Genomic DNA, 21,071 nt, shown 5'->3' on the forward strand with positions numbered 1-21,071 from the left:
AAAAATCTTTGTACTGATCAAAGGCCCTGGAGGTTTTTCGCCTTCCTCCACAGCATGGGGCAGGGGTCGCTTGCTGGAGGATTCTCTGTGACTTGAAGTCTTTAAATCATGATTTGGGGACTTCAACAGCTGAGTCCAGGGAGAGAATTATTCCAGGAGTGGGTGGGTCAGCTTTTGTGGCCTGCATCATGCGGGAGGTCAGACTAGATGATCATAATGGTCCCTTCTAACCTTAAAGTCTATGAGTCTATGAGTCTAAGAATTGTCTTGTGTTTTAGACCATTAATAAAACATTTTTCAAATACATTTGTAAACCTTAGAGACCCAAGAAATCTCTTAACTTATTATTGATTAACTCACGGGATGTCCACAAGTTTGGAGATTCATCTTTTAATCTCCCAGCAGTTAAATTCAATCTGTTTAGATCTTATGAAGCAAATTGTTATGCTGCATTTTCTTGTAAATTGGAATCCTAAAACTGTGCTTAATCACTAGCTCCCAAAATCAGGAATATTTGAGGCTTTGTGGTCAGTGTGAAGATTTTCAATATTTTTTTCTCATTTGTCTTTTTATTTTCTTGACCACTTATATCAGAGGGGGGCAAACTACAGCCCACGGACCACATCCGGCCCACAGGACCCTTCCCTCTGGCCCCCCGAGCTCCTGCCAGGGAGCAGGGTCAGGACATGCTTGCGGAGGAGCTAGCCCAACTCCCCGGCAGCGTAGTGAGTGTGGCGGAGGCTAGCCCCTGGCCCCTCCCCTTCTGCTCCCCTCCTCCCTGTCTCCCTCGCAGTCACAGTTCCCCCAGCGCCTGGGCAGCGTGGCTGCAGCTCCAGCCGGGCGGCACGGCTATAGTGCCACCAGACCTGGTGCTCCAGGGCGGCGCGCTCAGGGGGCGGGGGAGTTCCGGAGGGAGGAGTTGTGCTACAGGAGGGCAGTCAAGGGGCCTGGGCCCTGCTGCCAGGGCCAGAGGCAGAACAAGCCAGGGCCCTCCTCCACCCTCAGCATGCTTGGCCCCTGACCCCAGCAGCCAAGCCCAGAAAGGGAGCGAGCCCTGCCCGACTGCCAGGGAGAGCAGCCAAACGAGCAGGGGAAATGCACAGGGAAAGGACTGAGCCCCACAGGTAACATGGGGCAGGGAGAGCAGGGAGGGTTGGATAGGGGGCCCCAAGGGGGCTGTCAGGGGGTGGGGAACAGGAGAGATTTGATAGGGGCGGGGGTGGTCAGGGGCAGGGCTGGCTCCAGGCACCAGCGGAGGAAGCACGTTCCTGGGGCGGCACATGCTAAGGGGCGGCATTCCGTCCATTCTTGGGGTGGCACAGTCTGGGCGGCTTTTTTGTTGTTGTTGTTGCTTCGGCAGTTCAGACAGCAGTCCAAGCAGCTTTTTATTTTTTATTTTTTTGGCTTGGGGCAGCAAAAATGGTAGAGCCGGTCCTGGTCAGGGGGTGGGGAGCAGGGGGGATTGGATGGGGGACAGGCATCCTGGGGGGATGGTCAGGGGGCAGAGAGCAAGGGTGTTTGGATAGGATGCGGGAATCCCGGGGGCAGTCAGGGGTGGGGAGCAGGGGGAGTTGGATGGGGGTGAGGGTTCCGGGGGGCTGGATAGGGGGCCAGGCCACGCCTCCCCCAGCCTTCCCTATCTGGCCCTCCATACAATTTCTGTATCCGATGTGGCCCTAGGGCCAAAAAGTTTCCCCGTGCATGACTTATATCATAAGTGGAAAAAAAGAGGTGCACATCCAAGGTCTCCACATTATTGAGAAGATAGCCATCTGCCAGGTTTACTGGTTGAGAGAGGCCCACATCAGAATACCCCCATAGCCCAGCGCATAGGGCACTCACTAGGTGGGGAGTTTCTGTTCAAATCCTTTTTCCTCATCAGGGAAAGGAGGGAATTGAACTGCGGTCTCTCACATCCTGGGTGAGTACCCTAACCACTGGGTTACTAGCAATAAGGGAATCCTCCTTTTCTTCCTTCCCCTGCCCCCCACCTGTTTTGTATGGTGTTAGGCATGCTCCCAGCACACTTACCAGATTGGACCCCCCAGGCAAGACAGGTGATGTTCCGCCTATCTACACCCAGTTTGTGGACTGCCCTGGGGCTTAGGCATCAGATAGGCGTCCGAATGCCTAGAGTAAGACTGCAGTACACATGCCCAGAGGTGGAAATACAGGCACCTAGGGAACTTTTACTGAGGAAATTTAGGCGCTGAGGGAGTTTAAAAGCCTCAGGGTTAGGTGGCAGCCAAACGGGGCATATGTGGATCAGAGTAGTGCATAAATCTCGGACATAGGCACCTAAAACTGGGGTTTAGGCACTTAAGTCTCTTTTGTGGATCTGGGCCATGGTGACCAGAAACAATCCATTCAAATCACTAATTACAGATATTTCCTTTGTTTAATAAATCAGTTTTAAATGCGAAGTGTGTTTTGATAATCTTAGTTTTATTTAACTTAAATGTGGAAAAAAACCTAACTAATAAAGAACAATTTTAAAATGCTTTGTTTGTGCGTTTTAAATCCAATTTCCATCCAAATGCAGCTTGACACAAATCCTAAGTAAAAAATTGATCATCTAGTAAATAAGAGTCATTCATAACTTTCTAACAAAATATAAAAATTAAGAATCTGGATGAAGAGGGTAAACTATATAACTGTTTATATAAATGGATATAGCTATATTGTATACTTCTGATTCACAAAAAGTATCAAATTTAGTGTAAAGACTACTAGTTAATTTCAGACCTCACCGAGGGCCTCTTGGTTTGCAGGAAAAGTTCCTGCATACGTTCCTTTGTACTTTAGAACCATTAAATTTTTTTTTTTATTATTTAAAGTTCAACTCTATACTATTGGCTGTCTGTTAAATAGTCCTCCCGGTAGGAGTTGGTAGTCTCAGTCCATTATGTCTTATTATGCAGCCACAATTACATAATAAACCATCACCACAACTGGCAACATTTTTGACAGTGTCCCACAAATTCTCCATTTGCTCTTCTCCCCTCCACTAATAATCATCTATATAGCCACATAGGTTGTAGAATCCCCTCCCATGGGAGAGTCTTTTTCTAGTAAAATGTTACTACTCATCTGAAAATGTTATTGCACGTGTATAACACAAATCTTCATTCACAGTAAAGCGTTTCAGCCAGAAAACCGAATAGAAATCCTCTCTAGCCCTGAAAAGCCAAAGAGGTCCTCTTCATTCAGGGTTGGTTGAAGTGGGGGGGCAGAAAAGGGATGGGGTTGTTTTGCCTAAAAGTGGCCTCTACCAGAGGCATTTTAGAGTTCATACTAATTATAGCTTTCTTAAAGTAAGGGAGTGTTTGTTTGTCTTGGTTATTCAGATTTTTTACATGAATGCTGTTACTCTATTTCATTTGTGGAACATTTGAAGTCCTTTATCATCACTCTTTGGATTGGTTTGTTTGTTTAATCACCTTTCATTTCAGCTGATCCTAAAATACCTCACTCAAGACTGTAGATGTAGATTCACAACAGAAAATATGTGGAATCTTTGTATCCAAGATGGACCAACACTAAAAAAAGGACTCTTCATCTAACTAACATGGATTTTTACTGATAAGTCAATTCATGCAATGAAACTAGAGAAACATTAGTTTATATCAATCTATCCCCATTTTGCCATATGACTAAATAACTTTGTGTGTTTTAACACAAACCTACATTAAAAGTGATTGCAAAATGAAAACAAATAATACTCACAACTGGCCAAATGGATATAACCCTATGCAGTATTTTGAAGACCTAATCTAGACTTGATACAAGAGGCTTAATTTATCACATCTACCTCTGACAGCTACTCTGAATTTTGTCCCCTTTACACTTTGGCAACAACTGTACCGCTTATCATGCCAATAAAGTACTTTTGATTTGAATTGTGCAATTGTACATGTTTATTAGAACAAATACAGTCACAAAAGGAAAAGCAAAAAATGAGAAATAATGTACTCAAATGAAAGTTAAATATCTTTTTCCTTGTCATCTATCAAAGGTCAAAACCTACTTCAGCATTTGATAGGGGGAACAGTATGCAATTGTGATAGGTGGCAGGGGCACTTATATTTTCTCACCAACATCTCCTGAACCAAGCATAGGAGCAGAGCCAGGGTGCTAGGAAAATAATTATGTTGGAACAGAGAATTTGTAGGGGAGCGTATCAGTATTTGAACTTTCTACCAGCATCTACCTTTTTCAGCGCCTGCCTGGGATGGGTGCTTCCTACCCTGTGTGCCAAAAATATGTCTACTGTGCTTGATGGCAATACTATTATGTAGCAATAGCCTCATTTGCTCAATGGGTAAACTGAGGCATTGGGAGGTGAAGTGACTTGCACAGGTTCATAAAGGGACAGGGGGCACCGCAGGGAGCTGAGCCTATGTTAAGAGTCTCCTGGACAGCAGCGGCGTTATCTAAGGCAGAGGAAGCATCAGCTGATCCGCAGGAACTTGGAAGTATCAGAGTTTGTTGCCAAGTGCTGAGTCTACAAGACAACCGCCGCTGTCCCCACCCTGCCGGTGCCGCCCCCCCCACGGCAGCGAGGACCCGGGCTGGGGTCGGGGTCAGGTTCAGCTCCCGCCGCTTTCCCAGTCGCTGTGGTGTGACAGGTGCCGGCGACCCGCGCGGAGCAGCGGGCCCGAGGGGCTGGGGAGGCGCCCATGGAGAAATGTCCCCCGGTTACGCGCCCAGAGCTGGGGGCGGCGAGGACTAACCACCCCCCGGCCCTTCCTCAGCAGCGGCCCGCCCGGCCCAGGCGCCCCGGTACCTTGTTGAGATGCGGGTTGCGGGTCACCTCGTAGCCCCGCTTCATGGTGAGCTCTGCGGGCTGGGCCGGTCACTCCTGCAGCCGCTGCCAAGGCGAGTGTCCGCCGGGATGGCACCGCGGGGACTGGGAGGAGGAAGCGCCCTGACACGCCGCCGCCTCCAAGCCGGGGTCACCGGGGCACGAGCGCCGCTGAGTCAGCGGAGGAACCGCTCAGCGACGGGAGCGGCGGGGGGCGGGTCAGCGCCCGCAGCGTTTCACCGCGCGGCTGCGCCGACTGGAGGGAGCCGAGGCCGGGTGGGAGCGGGAGCTGCCAGGGAAGCGGCTGGGGAGGGGGGCAGGCCATGGATCTGGGGGAGATTTGGCTGGTGATGGAGGTGCTGAGGGAGTTGGGAAGTGAGGCTGGGGGTGTGTCCTGAGGGAACTTGGATGGAGGGGGTGAGGAGTGTGTCCTGAGGGGGAGGGACTGGCCATGTGATGGAGGGGATGAGGGGTGCGTGTTTGGGAGGGTGGGACTGGCCATATGATGGAGGGGGTGAGGGGATGAGAGGTGTATGCTTGGGAGGAGGGCTTGGCCATGTGATGGATGGGTGAGAGAATTAGGGGAGGGGGAATGAGAGGTGTATATGCTGTGCAGGGAGGCATTTGGAGGTGTAGTAAGGGTTCAGGAAGATGTGAAGGCTTGAGGGACAAGGGAATAGGCAAAATATAGGCAGGGAAGTATACTCCTACACCCTCCTACAAGAGCTTTAGTGTGCCATCCCTCCTTTTTGGATGTTCTGTGGGCTGCTCATGAAATATTACTTGGGAGACTTGCGGTTGCCAGTCTAATCATGTTTTGTTCAGTGATATGCTTCATATCAGATTAATGTCATTATGTCACATTATGAAAGTGTGTCATTTTTAGGTAAATCAAATGCTTTAATCTTTTATTTTTCATCTAAAGTCTGAGCTTGTTTTTAAAACAGAAGAGTCAATCAATCATTTTAACATAATTATTCGGCATTCACATTTCATTACATAATTCCATTGTATCAACTCCGCTGCTTTTCTGACAGCCCATCCAAATTCATCTCTATTACATGCCAATTGAAAATTAAGGTTTAACGTTTCATGAAGTGTCTTAGGTTGTGCTATTTGTTTTCTGTGAAGCAGAGTATAATAAAAACCACCAAATTTTCAGTGATCTTAATGATAGTGTCCTGAGACAATATGGGCACATCCTGAAGTCAAATCCAGGTAGGCTGTCAGTGGAGCTCTTCATGGGTGTAGGCGACGGCCTGAACAGATTCAGTTGCAGGAGTGGAGCCAATATTATTATTAAAATTGAAATCTCACCCTCATCATGCTATGTAATGACTATAAAACCTAAACTTCCTGCTAAAGGGCCACTGTAACAGGTGGCTGAATAGTGTTGTATATTTAATACGGTGCAAGTTTCTGGTCTACACAGGGTTGTTGTACCAATTCAACTAGTTTGAGAAAAGGTGTAGTTTTTTTTACCAAAATAATTAAATCAGTACAACGTCTAGTCTGGCTGGAGTTATACCAGTATAAAAGGTGCCTTATCAATATAGCTATCTCCTCTCAGTTTACAGGTATAAGGCTATAACTGTGCCTGCACTAGGGTTGTACTGCTTCTAAAGATACTAGGAGGTTTTTGTGTGTAGAAAAGCCCTTAAGGACTGGGAATTTACTGGCCATTACCTCTATGTATTGCAACCAAATTGATTATGTCACACATCAAACTTAAATCAGAATTTCTTAGTTTTTCTAAAAAAAAGGTCAAATTTTTATAGGTAATCTGCAGAGTTGTCCTTTTTTGATTCATTATGATTTATACACAAGGTCAGAAAAAAATCTGTTTAGTTTTTGGGATTTGGTGTGGTTTTGGTTGGATTTTTAAACTATACCAATACAAAAAGTCAAGTCCTGTCTTCCCTGAATTTCTTGATTTGTAGCAGTGCTTGGAAATGTATATTGAGAACTTTCTTAGTTCTTAATTGAAGGAGTGGAGATGTTGAATTGTTAACAAAGAGAGCTTTCTCCCCAAAATGTATTAGTTACATAATTAAGAGACTGTTTAAAAAGCTTTGCTGACAATTAATCACATTTTGCTTCTTGATGTCATAAATCTGCTAATTCTGTAGGTGTCTTTAGACTTTTGTAAGCTTTCCAAGATGGACAAAATCGGTTTGTTTTTTAATTAAAAAGGCAGATTTAATTTTTTTTTTTAAAAGAACTTATTAGGCCTCTCTTGTACCTAATAAAAAGGCAAAAAAAGGGCACAAGCCCTTTTTCATACTTTTTCAGGTCACCTTTAAAGTATTTTTAATGGAATTACAATTTAATTTCCATACTTTTTGTCAAAGATAGAAAAACTTGTGTTGACATGATTTCATTGAAGTGTTGCACGTGGTTTCTATAAAATTTCGCTGAGTTTATGCCAAAAGTCACTGAAACCAGCACCATTATGCAATCCTGAGACTGCCCAAGCAGGATTCTTGAGCCTCACCTTCGAAAAACCTATGGTGACTCATCTTGCTCACCTCATTGTGAAACACCTGTTCATTTGGAATCAGGTTTGGGAACCTATTTTCTTTTCTGCATATTTTACCAGGCTTGAGAAAAAAAGTTAGCTACCAATCCCTTCAGCACCAAAAAAAAAAAAAAAAATTACTGCTGTCTCACCTCTCCAGAAAATTGTAACTGATTCTTGTCCTTCATGCCCACACTTTTCTCTTAATTAACATAAATGAACAATTAAATCTCAAGTATGTTAAGGTAAACATGTGCCTGAATCCTGGGAATGACTCTGCTTTCAGAGACAGTCCCGCGTTGCTACTTTTTTTTTTTTTTTTTTTTAATCATTAAGGAGTGAAGAAGCCAGCTGAGCTACTGAAACTGAAAGCATGCTGGATGACCACATATGTACCTCAGGGACAATCTCCTGAGGTGTTATACAATAATAGTATAACCATGACCTCTCCTGGAGCATGTCAATCTAGGTAGCCCTCCCAGCATGCCTAGGTTTTGTCTTCACTAGGAACAGTGGTTGAGTTTAGGTCAAACTTCGCAAATATGTGCTACCTAAGCTTGGCCTAAACTTGACCACTTTTCTTAGTCAAGACAAAGAGTCAGATCCATGTAAAGTCGAACATTCTGAACACAGAAGGGACAGACATGCTCTCTGCAGGTAAAATACTCAGAGGACGAGATTAAGGTGCGATTGGGTTGGAAATGCTCTATTTAGTTGTATGAAGTGTTATTGCAATCTGCTTCTCTGGTGGGGTGTTCTTGGCACACTCAAAATCACCTTCCCAAAAGAAAGACACCACGCAAGAAGTAGATCACATGATGGAACAGATCACCCATATACCCTGAAAGACCCTGCTTCAACACAGAAATACAACCCCTCCCAAGCTGTTCTGTATGAATTTACCTGAGAAGCCCAATCTAGTAGGCAGCTTCTGAGCACACCTACCAGATTGGGTCCTGCACACGAGTTAGGTGGCCAAACACCTATCTTCCCCAGTGTTTTAATCGTTCTGGGGCTTAGGCAGGAGATCCGTGCCTGGATGCCAAGAGTGAGGCAGCAGTGCTCATGCTTAGGTGGGAGATAGGTGCCTTGGTGTCCAGAGTGATGCTGCAGTGCACATGCCCAGAGACAAAGTCTTCAATGCTGAGTGAATTTAGGCACCTACAGGATTAGATGGCAGCAGAATGGGAGTTTTATGGAACACAGTGGTGCCTAAAAAGAGACTTATGTGCCTAAAAATGGGACTTAAGCCCCTAAGTACCTTCAGGGATCACACCCCTGTCACAGGATGACTGGAACCTTTAAGAGGGAGATGGATCCACTGCAATCCATGACTTGTCAGATGCCTCCTTAATTGGGTTTTAAGAGAAGGCACCTTAGCCACATATGAAAGATCTTGACAACAGAGAAGGCCAGTCAGGTGACTGCTGCCAGAGATCTTAAAGGGATCTCTGGGGAAAGCTGCATAGAGCAGAGTGCTCTCTGTATGCTCTTCCTGGAAAGAGAGAGGAATTGTCAGGAAACCAGTGGAGGAGCTAGTCTGCTGACCTTCCTGAGCCACAGAGCCATGGCCAGAGAAGGGCTGAACGCTAAGAGCAGTGGCGGGAGATGCCTGCTGGTTCTTTGAGCCAAAGAGCTGAAGCCAGAGGGCCAGAGAGGGCTGAAGCCTGGGGGTGAGGTATGGTGAGACAAGCCAGGGCAGTACTTGGTGTTTTGATGGCCTGTTGAGACTTGAAAATGGAATATACTGTTTGGACTATGCTGGGGAATTCTGGATTATAATCATGGAACTCTTGTCATGGTTTATATGCATCAGGTTTTCATCTGTAATAAACTAACCCTGCACAGGCTATATACATACACACACACACTTGGAAATCATTTGCAGACTACTTATGGGAATCACTGAATGGGAAACTGAGGTAGGCTTACCTGTTGCGCCATGGCCTGACACTGGAAGGCACCCCAGGATGGGCTGAACTATGACACACCTTTATAGTGGTATAACTACTTCCATACTAGAGCCTTCACCTATATAACCATAGCACATTTTTAAAAAATATCACACCCCTAAATGACATAGTCAGAGTGGTCCCACTTTGAAGTGTAGGCCAGGCGTTGCAGAGATCCTTGATGTGTTTGAAGAACTTTATACCACTACATCTGCAATGTATCCTTGCTCTTCCAGTATGGAAGTACAGTATCTTTTTGTTGCTGGAGATTGTTAGTACTTCTTTGAGGAGGACATGATGTTGATTTCTTTAAAGGAAGCATGTGTTTGACCTCTGTCCAAAAAACAATCTTTTAACAATGATAATCTCTCCAGTTCTCAATCAGTATCTAATCTTCTATTCTTGATGAAGATTATGAAAAAGTTGTGGTGAGACAACTCTGAGTATTGCCAGGGATTTCTTACTTCTCAGCCTTGTTTCTACAAATTATTGTACTTATCTCAATGCACGTATTTAAACTAAATAAAAATACTCCTAGAATACGCAGGGAGCTTCTTGAAATACTCAAGGAACTCACTGAGGAGATATCTGAGCCATTACCCATTATCTTCAAAAACTCATGGACGACAAGAAAGATTCCACAGGACTGAAAGAGGGCAAATATAGTGCCAATCTATAAAAAGGGGAATAAGGACAACACAGGGAATTACAAACCAGTCAGCTTAACTTCAGTACCCAGAAAGATAATGGAGCAAATAATCAAGTGTCGCGAGGTAGGTACACCCCCCTCATGGGGTGTCGGGTCACGTGCGGTCAAAAGAAAGGGAAGTGGCTGTATCACACCTGGTTAGGTCCTATGCTGACAACCCTTACTATAAAACGTGGTAGTACGGCCTACTGGCTGGAGGCAATAGCGTGGCCCTTCCACTCAGGACACCATGGCCCAATGGCCGGAGTCAATAAAATTGCACCCCTCTGTGGGATGGTGTGGCCAATTGGCTCATTGGGGAAGTGGGGCACCACTCAGGGGCGAGGGGGACTCGGGCCCTCCCTGCTCCTTCGAGCCCTAGCCCAGGGCCCTAGCAGTGGCAGGATTACTTGCCACTGAATCAGCAGGGATCCTCCCAAAACACACTAACTGGTTCCCCGTTTCACCCAGCAGAGCACAGTCTAAGTCCTCTGGGCAGCTTCCTACCCTGTCTTCACCAGCAATGGTTCACGGTTCCCCTGGGTCTCTGGGATCCTCAGGCAGTGTAGCTCCTGACAGCGTGGCCTCCTCTCTGGGTTCGTCCAGCTCCTGGAATCCATCTGGGGTTCTGCATGCCTTGGCTCTGCAGCCAGGGCCTGTAGCAGCTCCCTGGAGTCAGCCTGCATCTTTTCCCTTCAGCAGCCTGCCCAGGCTGAGCTGGGCTGCTTCCTTTTATATCTTGCCTCCAGGCTGAGCATGCCCAGCAGAGGCGAAGGAGCCTGGCTTCCTCAGCCTGCAATGCACAGTTAACCCCTGCAGATCCAGAGTGGGGTAGGTATACCCCGTCACCTCAGGCAATCAATTTGCAAACACCTAGAAGATAAGGTGATAAGTAACTGTCAACATGGATGTGTCAAGAACAAATTATGTCAAACCAACCTAATAGCTTTCTCAGATGCGGTTATATTTTGACTTTAATAGTAGTGTTGATACTATCTCGCATGACCGTCTCATAAACAAACTAGGGAAATATAGCTTAGATGGAGTTACAATAAGGGTATGTTTTCACTACCGGCCGGATCGGCAGGCAGCGATCGATCCCCAAGTGCTCTCCCGTTGACTCCTGTACTTCAGCTCGGCGAGAGGCGCAGGCAGAGTCGACGGTGGAGCGGCAGCAGTCAATTCACCATAGTGAAGACACCACGGTAAGTCGATCTAAGTATGTCGACTTCAGCTACGTTATTCACGTAGCTGAAGTTGCATAACTTAGATCGATCCCCCCCCCTAGTGTAGACCAGGCCTTAGGTGGATGCATAACTGATTGGGAAACCATTCCCAGGGAGCAGTTATCAGTGGTTCACAGTCATTCTGGAAGACCTTATTGAGTGGGGTCCTGCAGGGAATCAGTTCTGGGTCTGGTTCTGTTCAATAGCCTCATAAATTATTTAGATAATGGATTAGAGAGTGCACATATAAGGTTTGTGGATGATACCAAGCTGGGAAGGGATGCAAGTTCTTTGGAGGATAGGATTAAAATTCAAAATGATCTGGACAAACTGGAGAAATGGTCTGAAGTAAATAGGATGAAATTTAATAAGGACAAATGCAAAGTATTCCACTTAGGAAGGAACAATCAGTCGCACACATACAAAATGGAAAATGACTGCCTAGGAAGTAGTACTGTGGAAAGGGATCTGGGGGTTACAGTGGATCACAACCTAAACATGAGTCAACATTGTAACACTTGCAAAAAAAGCAAACATAATTCTGGGATGTATTAGCAGCAATGTTGTAAGCAAGACACAAAAAGTAATTCTTCTGTTTTACTCTGTGCTGATTAGGCCTCAGCTGGAGTATTGTGTCCAGTTTTGGATGCCACGTTTCAAGAAAGATGTGGACAAATTAGAGAAAGTCCAGGGATGAGCAACAAAAATGATTAAAGGTCTAGAAAACATGACCTATGAGGAAAGATTGAAAAAGTTGAGTTTGTTTAGTCTGGAGAAAAGAAGACTGGGGGGTGGGGAGTACATGATAGTTTTCAAGTACCTAAAAGGTTGTTATAAGGAAGAGGGTGAAAAATGTTCTTGTTAAACTCTGAGGATAGGACAAGAAGCAATGGGCTTAAATTACATCAAAGCACGTTTAGGTTGGACGTTAGGAAAAGCTTCCTAACTGTCATGGTAGTTAAGCACTGGAACAAACTGCATAGGGATGTTTTGGAATCTCGGTCATTGGTGGTTTTTAAGGACAGGTTAGACCAGGGGTCGGCAGCCTTTCAGAAGTGGTGTGCCAAGTCTTCATTTATTCACTCTAATTTAAGGTTTCACATGCCAGTAATACATTTTAACGGTTTTAGAAGGTCTCTTTCTATAAGTCTATAATATATAACTAAACTACTGTTGTATGTAAAGTAAATAAGGTTTTTAAAATGTTTAAGAAGCTTCATTTAAAAATAAATTAAAATGCAGAGCCCCCCGGACCGGTGGCCAGGACCCAGGCAGTGTGAGTGCCACTGAAAATCAGCTAGGCAGCATGCATGCCATAGGTTGCCTACCCCTGGGTTAGACAAACGCATCAGGAATGCTTTGTGTGCAGGGAACTGGACTAGATGACCTATTGAGGTCCCTTCCAGGCCTACACTTCTATGATTTTATAATATGGCTAATTTTAAATAAATTTAAATTTGAATGAAATAGCTGTTTAGTTCATCTGAAGAGACAAGCTCTGTCAACATACTGGTTTGTTGAATTAATTCTAATTTGATTCTCTTTTGAATTGCTTTTAGCAAGTCCTATAAATGGCACAAAGTAGTAAACCTCAACAATTGTATCTATATGAGACCAATATTTGAAAAGAAAAATACATTGGTTGAATAGAATAAAAAATGATAGTTACAGTAATGTAAATAAGGTATTTCCTACCTGGTCCAAATTATTTTGCAGGGATATGGCTCCACATTTGGAACTACTGGCATATTTCCAAAAACACACTCAAGTTAATGCAGAGAGGGCCCCTTACAGTTTCAAAATATTGCTGATGGGAGATACGATGGATGGTTTTGCTTTTCCAATTAGCTGTGGCATGTATGTAAACCTATTCTGAAATAGTTTTCATGTGGAAAATTTCTGATATTTATACCAAAGATTGCTTATACTCTTCTGTAATAAAGTTTGGTTCTTTCCTGCATTCCAGAATTAAATTAATTAATTCAGAACTTTTTCTATTAGTAATACCTTTTCCATGTCACAGTTTTTACAATAAACTTCTTACAGAAACGCAGAAAACTCTGTCTAAAATGTTTAAAAGAATTTGGCTGAAATTTGTTTTGTTATAAATTAACTTTAAAAAATTAAAATCAGTAGAAATGGTTTAATGATTTTTTGAAAGTACAATGGAAACATTTTTAAAAAAAATTTCTTACAAATAAATATTTCACTGTAATGTTTGTATGCCAAACACTGCAGCATTGGGCTAATGCTTGATAACGTTAAAGTGAATTGATTTTAAACAGAAGTATAAACAACTGGTCTATTTTTAATTTTCCAAGCTGAGAGATGAGCAAAAATTAAACATAATAAATAGTGAATTTTTAAAATAATGTTGAGTAATCTAAAGTGTTCAAGACTTCTTTTTCTTAAAAAAAAAAAATAGATTTTTTTAAAAACACATCATCATTATCTTAAAATGACACACAGAATACTAAAACATAAAGAATGGCAATTAGACACAATTCTAAAGCAAAAACTCCCTAAATCTATTGAGATCCATAAAGCTCTCAGGATACTCCCAAGAGATAGGAACATCTGCATGGAGGTCTAGGGCCTCATTTTGTTCAATGCCTTGGATCAAATTTATCTTTTGTAACATCATTAGCTTCAGTTTAGTTATACTAGGAAGTAATTTGGACCTGTTGTTTAGTCAATGCTAACATAAAAAATCATTATGACAATAAAGTATAATACTGGGAGCTGATAATGTCTCAACAGTAAGAGTAGGATCTAGTAAAAGACCCAGAAGAGCATTTCTACGTCGAATGGTTGCATCAAATTTAGTTTTCAGCGATAATTTCAGTAATTCTGTGAGTCCATCAACAGATTCCAAAACTGTGGCACTATTTTTAATCCCTAATAACTTGAGGTTTAATACCTTTTAAATATAATTAGGTTTAACACCTCTGGGGCCAAATTCAGACTAGGTGTTAGTGGATGACACTCCATTGATGACTGTGAAGTTTCCATTGATGTCTGTGAAGCTCCCCATTTTTCTTGTTAACTAGATTTCCTAGAAAACTGTAGGTAAAATAGTTTTGGGAAGCTATTTAATGCACATAAAAATAAATAAAATCACCTTACACGTTTTGGAGACTGTCACAGAATCCATTTTGTTTTCCAAATTTACCCACATTTAAAAAACATTCATATCTTGAGAATGCTTGCCACAGCCAGAAACTAACTCATCTGAAGCTTGTTCTAGGTCTCAGTGAAAGTATATGGGGTCCACTACTTGCAATTTACTTATCCCAATACCAGAGATTTGCTGCATGAAATTACCCAACAAGCACCTCCTGTTGCATCATGCTAAGAAATCTGTTGGTTAGCAGTCCTTGGATGCAGTTTTGATTTCCTTTGATCTTAAAAGTGATAGCAACAAGATTTTGAAGCGCCTAAAGAAACTGAACATCATCATAAATAAATTCCTATCTAATCTATCAATAACGTTTGTACTGTGCCCACCCTTATCACCCCAAGCTCTCAATATGAAATGGAGATTCTTTATGGATATTTGGTAATCTATAAATGATTAGCTGGATAACTAGCACTACCATTAAGTTCCAAGTCTCTCTCTTGGTAGTTAATCATTGGTCTTTTTCATCTGAAGCTGCCAGGTTTATGGATTCATGCATGTGAGAAGTAAAGATAGATTCCCTTATAAAAAAAAACATTGCTAAGGGAGGGTTGTAAATATGTCTACTAACTGAACAATTCTAGAACATTTGTCGCCACAATTAAAGAAAAATCTGAAAGTCAGGAAATACTAAGTTAAGGTGTTGGAAGCCTTACCTTAACTCTTTACCTTTCCTTGCTTTATCTTTCTCTTACTGCTAGGAGAACCCAGTAGTAACTACTTAGGAAAATTAAGTAATCCTAACTATGTATATGAAATATGATAGAATGGTCTTGTGTTATCTGAACACAGAACATGCACTCCACTTCCAGTTTATAGACAGAACAGGCAAATAAAGAATCTCAGGTCCAGTTTTCTTTCTGACATTAATGGATGTTAAAATGAATTTCATTATTTTCCATACAAAAGTTCCTAAGTCCCTTCTGTTGCAATGTTTGATGCATAATGGAGATTAGCTAAAATTTAGAGTGGATTGGCAAGGAGTTATATAGACGAGAGATCAATTTCCACGCACTATGCCCATAAGCAATGGGTGTCTCTGAGTAGTCATATTCTTTTTCCATCATTGTTTTTCTATTTGATTACAGGTGTTTCCCTTGTAATATAGTTATATTACATATGTGCTGCTGTTTTCTGGAACATTTCTGAATAATATTTAGAATGCACCAGAAGACTGAGATCATTTGTCTGGATTTTTTTGCTGTCTTTTGTTGTTGTTTGTGTTTTTTTGCTTACAGATACAGCATCCAGAACTCCAAATGAGCCAAAGAGAATTTTGGGTGCAAAATGCATGCAGGGATTAGACCAGAAAAGAATTTTGTTCTAGATACCTAAGCAATGGTAATAAAAATTCCAATATTATTTTAAAAGAGAATTTTGAGTGATATAGTAGGAGGGCAACAAGGTTCAGACTTCAAAATGTTTATTTTTCAGTTTCCTTGAAACAGTCAAATGTTAAAAAGTGTTTGCTCTAAGGCTGAACATAAGAATGGCCATACTGAGGTCAGACCAATGGTCCATCTAGTCCAGTATCCTGTCTTCTGACAGCTGACACTGCCAGATGCTTCAGAGGGAATGAACTGAAAAGTGCAATTATTGAGTGATCCATCCCCTGTCATCAAGTCCCAGCTTCTGCCAGTCAGAGGTTTAGGGACATTCAGAGCATGGAGTTGCATCCTTGACCATCTTGGGTAATAACCATTGATGGACCTATCCTCCATGAACTCATCTAATTCTTTTTTGAACCCACTTATACTTTTGGCCTTCACAAGATCCCCTGGCAACAAGTTCCACAAGGTTACTGTGTGCTGTGTGAAGAAGTACTTACTTTTGTTTGTTTTAAACCTGCTACCTATTAATTTCATTGGGTGACCCCTGGTTCTTGTGTTATGTGAAGAAGTAAATAATACTTCCTTATTTGCTTTCTTCATACCATTCATGATTTTATAGACCTCTATCATATCACCTCTTAGTCGTCTCTTTTCTAAGATGAACAGTCCCAATCTCTCCTCCTATAGAAACTGGTCCATACCCGTAATCATTTTTGTTGCCCTTCGCTGTACTTTTTCCCATTCTAATATCTTTTTTTCAGATGGGGCAATCAGAATTGAATGCAGTATTGAAGATGTGAGTGTACCATGGATTTACATAGTGGCATTATGATATTTACTGTCTTATTATCTATCCCTGTCCTAATGATTACTAACATTGTTAGCTTTTTAAAGTGCTGCTGCATACTGAGCAGATGTTTTTAGAGAACTATCCATGATGATGTCAAGATCTCTTTCTTAAGTGGTAACAGCTAATTTAGTCTATCATTTTGTATGCATAGGTGCAGGGCCGGCTCCAGGATTTTTGCCACCCCAAGCAGCGCAAAAAAAAAAAAAAAAAAAAAAAAAAAAAAGCCGTGATCGCGATCAGCTCTACTGCTGCTATTTCAGTCTTCGGCAGCAATTCGGCAGCTGGTCCTTCGCTCCGAGAGGGAGTGAGGGACCCGCCACCAAAGAGCCGGACATGCTGCCCCTCTCCGTTGGCCACCCCAAGCACCTGCTTGCTGGGCTGGTGCTGGCCCTGCATAGGTGGGATTATGTTTTCCAATGTGCATTACTTTGTCCTTATCAATTTTGAATTTCATCTGCCATTTTGTTGCCAGCTCACCCCGTTTTCTGAGATCCCTTTGTGACTCTTCAGTCAGCTTTGGACTTAACTATCTTGAATAATTTTGTATCATCTGCAAGCTTTGCCACCTGTTGACTCTTTTTTCCAGATCAGTTCTGAATATGGTGAACAGCACAGGTCCCAAAACAGATATTTGGAAGACCCCGCTATTTACCTTTCTCCACTGTGAAAACTGATCATTTATTCCTTGCCTTTGTTTCCTGTCTTAACTATTTACTGATCTGAGAGGATTTTTCCTCTTATCCCAGGACTGCTTACTTTGCTTAAGAGCCTGTGGTGAGGGATCTTTTGAAAGTCCAAGTACACTATATACACTGGATCACCCTTGTCCACGTTTGTTGACGCCCTCAAAGAATTCTAATAGATTGGTAAGGCATGATTTCCCTTTACAAAAGCCATGTTGACTCTTCCCCCAACATATTGTGTTCATGTATATGTCCAGTAATTCTGCTCTTTACTATAGTTTCAACCAATTTGTCTGATTCTGAAGTTAGGCTTGCCGGCCTGTAATTGCCAGGATCACCTTTGCAATCTTTTTTTTTTTTTTAAACTGGCATTACCTTAGCTAGCTTCCAGTTATCAGGTACAGAGGATGATTCAGGCAATAGATTACATAGCACAGTTAGTAGTTCTGCATTTTAGCAGATCGAGGGATGTGATCATTCCCCTCTATTCAACATTGGTGAGGCCTCATCTGGAGTACTGTGTCCAGTTTTGGGCCCCACACTACAAGAAGGATGTGGAAAAATTGGAAAGAGTCCAGCGGAGGGCAACAAAAATGATTAGGGGGCTGGAGCACATGACATATGAGGAGAGGCTGAGGGAACTGGGATTGTTTAGTCTGCAGAAGAGAAGAATGAGGGGGGGATTTGATAGCTGCTTTCAACTACCTGAAAGGGGGTTCCAAAGAGGATGGATCTAGACTGTTCTCAGTGATACCAGATGACAGAACAAGGAGTAATGGTCTCAAGTTGCAGTGGGGGAGGTTGAGGTTGGATATTAGGAAAAACTTTTTCACTAGGAGGGTGGTGAAGCACTGGAATAGGTTACCTAGGGAGGTGGTGGAATCTCCTTCCTTAGAGGTTTTTAAGGTCAGGCTTGACAAAGCCCTGGCTGGGATGATTTAGTTGGGGATTGGTCCTGCTTTGAGCAGGGGGTTGGACTAGATGACCTCCTGAGGTCCCTTCCAACCCTGATTTTCTATGATTCTATGATTTTCATATCTGAGTTTCTGAGTTCCTTCAGAACTCTTGAGTGAATACCATCTGGTCCTGGTGACTTGTATGCCAAATATTAACCATAAGCACATTTTTATGGTTAGATTATAAACTTCTAAAGATAGGTGTTTACAAGTGATACGCTGACACAAGCTTTATCAGAGTGGCACAAATAGCACCATTGTAATAAAATACCATAAATTATAAGGCAGAGATTTAATGAGTGCTTATGTAATAATTCTTAGCCCTTGCACAACACTTTTCATCTTCAAAGCATTTCACAAACTTCAACTAATTAATCTTTACAACATCCATTCTGAGGCATGTCACTATGTTCTATTACCCTCATTTTACAAATAGGGAAACTGAAGCAAAGAAGTATAGTCTCAGTCCTGCAAAGTGCTGCACAGTCTCTGTTCCCATTGACTTGGGAGTGAAGATCTTCAGGCCTTTACAGGACTCTTGCCTAAGTGATTTACCAAGGCCACAGTAGGAAATCAGTGTCAGATCTACAATTAAATAATCAACAAATCCTTTTTTCTTTGTTCGTGGTTCCATGTGAAGACCCCAAACAAGAATCAAGGCCTCATTGTACTAGGCACTGTAAAAAGACAGTCCCTAAAAAATGGAGTTTTTTTACTCTAAGGCCCCAATCCTGCATTTATGAATGTGAGTGAACTTACATGTTTGAATAGTCCCATTTAAAATTTAATAGGCAAAATTTGCAGAAAGACCACACTTGCTGAGTTTCTTCCTAATTCTGGCAAGTACAAGTAGAGGGGATTAATGGGAAAAGATGGCATCTTAGCTGGGTACATATCTGCTTAGCCACATGCAAATCACATGCAAGTTGGTGTGGAAAAATAACTAATAGTGATTTTTTAGTGCTTTTCTCCATTCAAAACTTCTTTGTGTCTCAACCAATATTTTTCACATTCAGCAAAGTGCACATTCCTCACTGAGGAATACATATAGTGTGAGCCAAATTTTAAGTTTTTTAAATGTCAAATGGTTTGAGTTATCCAAGGTCAAAAAGCATCTACAACGCTTTTTAAAATATCTGGAAAGCATTTTTCATGCTGACTTATGGCTTTTATTTAATAGAAAGGATTTCCTGGTCTGATAACAATTGTGAGAGATTTAATCCCAGAAGATAATTTTGAAGAAAGTTATAAAACATGTAGAATGCAAGTACCATCTCAGCCACAACTGAGGTTCCTAAAGAGATTATCTTGACCAGTTTTATTTTTCATGGGACTTTCTATAATGTATTTTTGAAGAACCCTGTGTAACCCATAACATAAAGCATGGGTTACACATGCATAACACTACAGATGAACTAAGAGACCTTGCCTCATGGATTCCACTCAGCAACTGTAAATCTCATATATTTTTCCTTTTCCACTATTTTTCTTCTTCATATTAATCTTTTTATATTAACTTTGTATTATTGACATCCTGAGCAGATGTCTTAACCAGACCTGAATGCTCTACAGCACCTGCCAGATTTCTCTTAGTTTAAGTAATCCACCAAATCCTTGTTGTTTTTCTGTGTCAGTGTGATGAAGTGGGGTTTTTCCCCTTGTTATGTTGTACGTGAGCCTATGTGAGTCTTACTGTTTTGCATGAATACTGTGTGTACGTCAGTTTCCCTGTGTATTACACCAATGTCTATGTGGTGGGAATAAGGTTGTGTGACTTTTGCTAAGACCCTCTGGGGCAGGTGAGGCTGCTCCAGCGGCCTGCACATAAGTAATGGATGATGCCCTTTGTAACCTGAGAGCCAGGAGGGAAATGCAACCAGGTGACACTTTGCCTGGGAAGCAAGACAAAGACCGGAGGAGGGGCAACAGGGGTGTCAGAGGTCTGGCTGCTGGAAGGGGTCAGTCTCCTGTTGAGGGGTCGCAGGGAGTACCCAGGGGGCACGAGGCACTGAATGATCCTGATTTCTGTGCTAGCAAGCTCTGTTCTACGCTGTGGTCCTCTAGACTAATAAACCTTCTGTTTTGCAACACTGGCTGAGAGTCATTGCTGATTGCGAAGTTGGGGTGCAGGGCCCCTCTGGCTTCCCCAGGGGTCCCATCCAGGTGGACCTGCTGCGGGAAGTGCACGGTGAGAACAGGGGTGCTGAATGCTCTGAGGTCAGACCATAGCCGAGGAGGCTCCTTGCCCTGGATAGTGTGCCCTGAGGGGAGTTACGCTACTCCAGAGTCCTGGCTGGCTTCATACATTGCAGTTCCAGAGCACTGGACCTGTGACTCCGTGACAGTCAGCTCTACAGGTTCTATTTTGATCAATATCATTTCTCCTAAATTTAGATTCCAGGTCTTCTCTTCTACACCTGCCTATAATATTAGTACTAATAGGTATCGTAATCACGAGCTCTTCCACATCACTGACTAGAGCTAGACATTTGTTTAGATATCTCATGATAACTTCATAGCAATTAACTGAATGGTTTTCATGGTCACCATGGTCTTGATCCAAATCCCAATGAAGTAAATGAAAAGGCTCCCATTGACTGAGTCCTTTGGATCAGGCACCATATTCAGCCATAAGTATTTCTATTGACTCAGTTCCCTATCAGGACAGCCTGCCTTATGTCTACCCACAGTAATCCTGTCTCCTGGAGAGATCTCAATGTGGCCTCAATCCTGCAAGATGCTGAACACTCTGGCCCTGATCAGCAAAGTGCTTAAAGTTAAACATGTTCTTACATGTTTTGTTGGATTGGGGCCTGTGCTCAGCATTTTGCAGGATCAAGCTCTATGTCAGGAATGATCAGTCTGTTCTGCTTCTGTCAGAAGAT

General features: G+C 42.6%; 1 protein-coding gene across 1 annotated transcript in view; it reads right to left on the reverse strand.

Annotated features, from left to right (window-relative positions):
- ME1 (malic enzyme 1) overlaps positions 1–4,827 on the reverse strand; it is a 358,560-nt gene extending 353,733 nt beyond the window's left edge. The window contains exon 1 of the mRNA XM_065400345.1: positions 4,787–4,827. The gene's annotated coding sequence lies outside the window, so the exon portion shown is untranslated. The remainder of the gene's footprint in view (positions 1–4,786) is intronic.
- Between the last annotated feature and the right edge of the window lie 16,244 nt (positions 4,828–21,071).

This window comes from Emys orbicularis, chromosome 3, assembly GCF_028017835.1.
Source record: "Emys orbicularis isolate rEmyOrb1 chromosome 3, rEmyOrb1.hap1, whole genome shotgun sequence".
Taxonomy (NCBI): Eukaryota; Metazoa; Chordata; order Testudines; family Emydidae; genus Emys; species Emys orbicularis.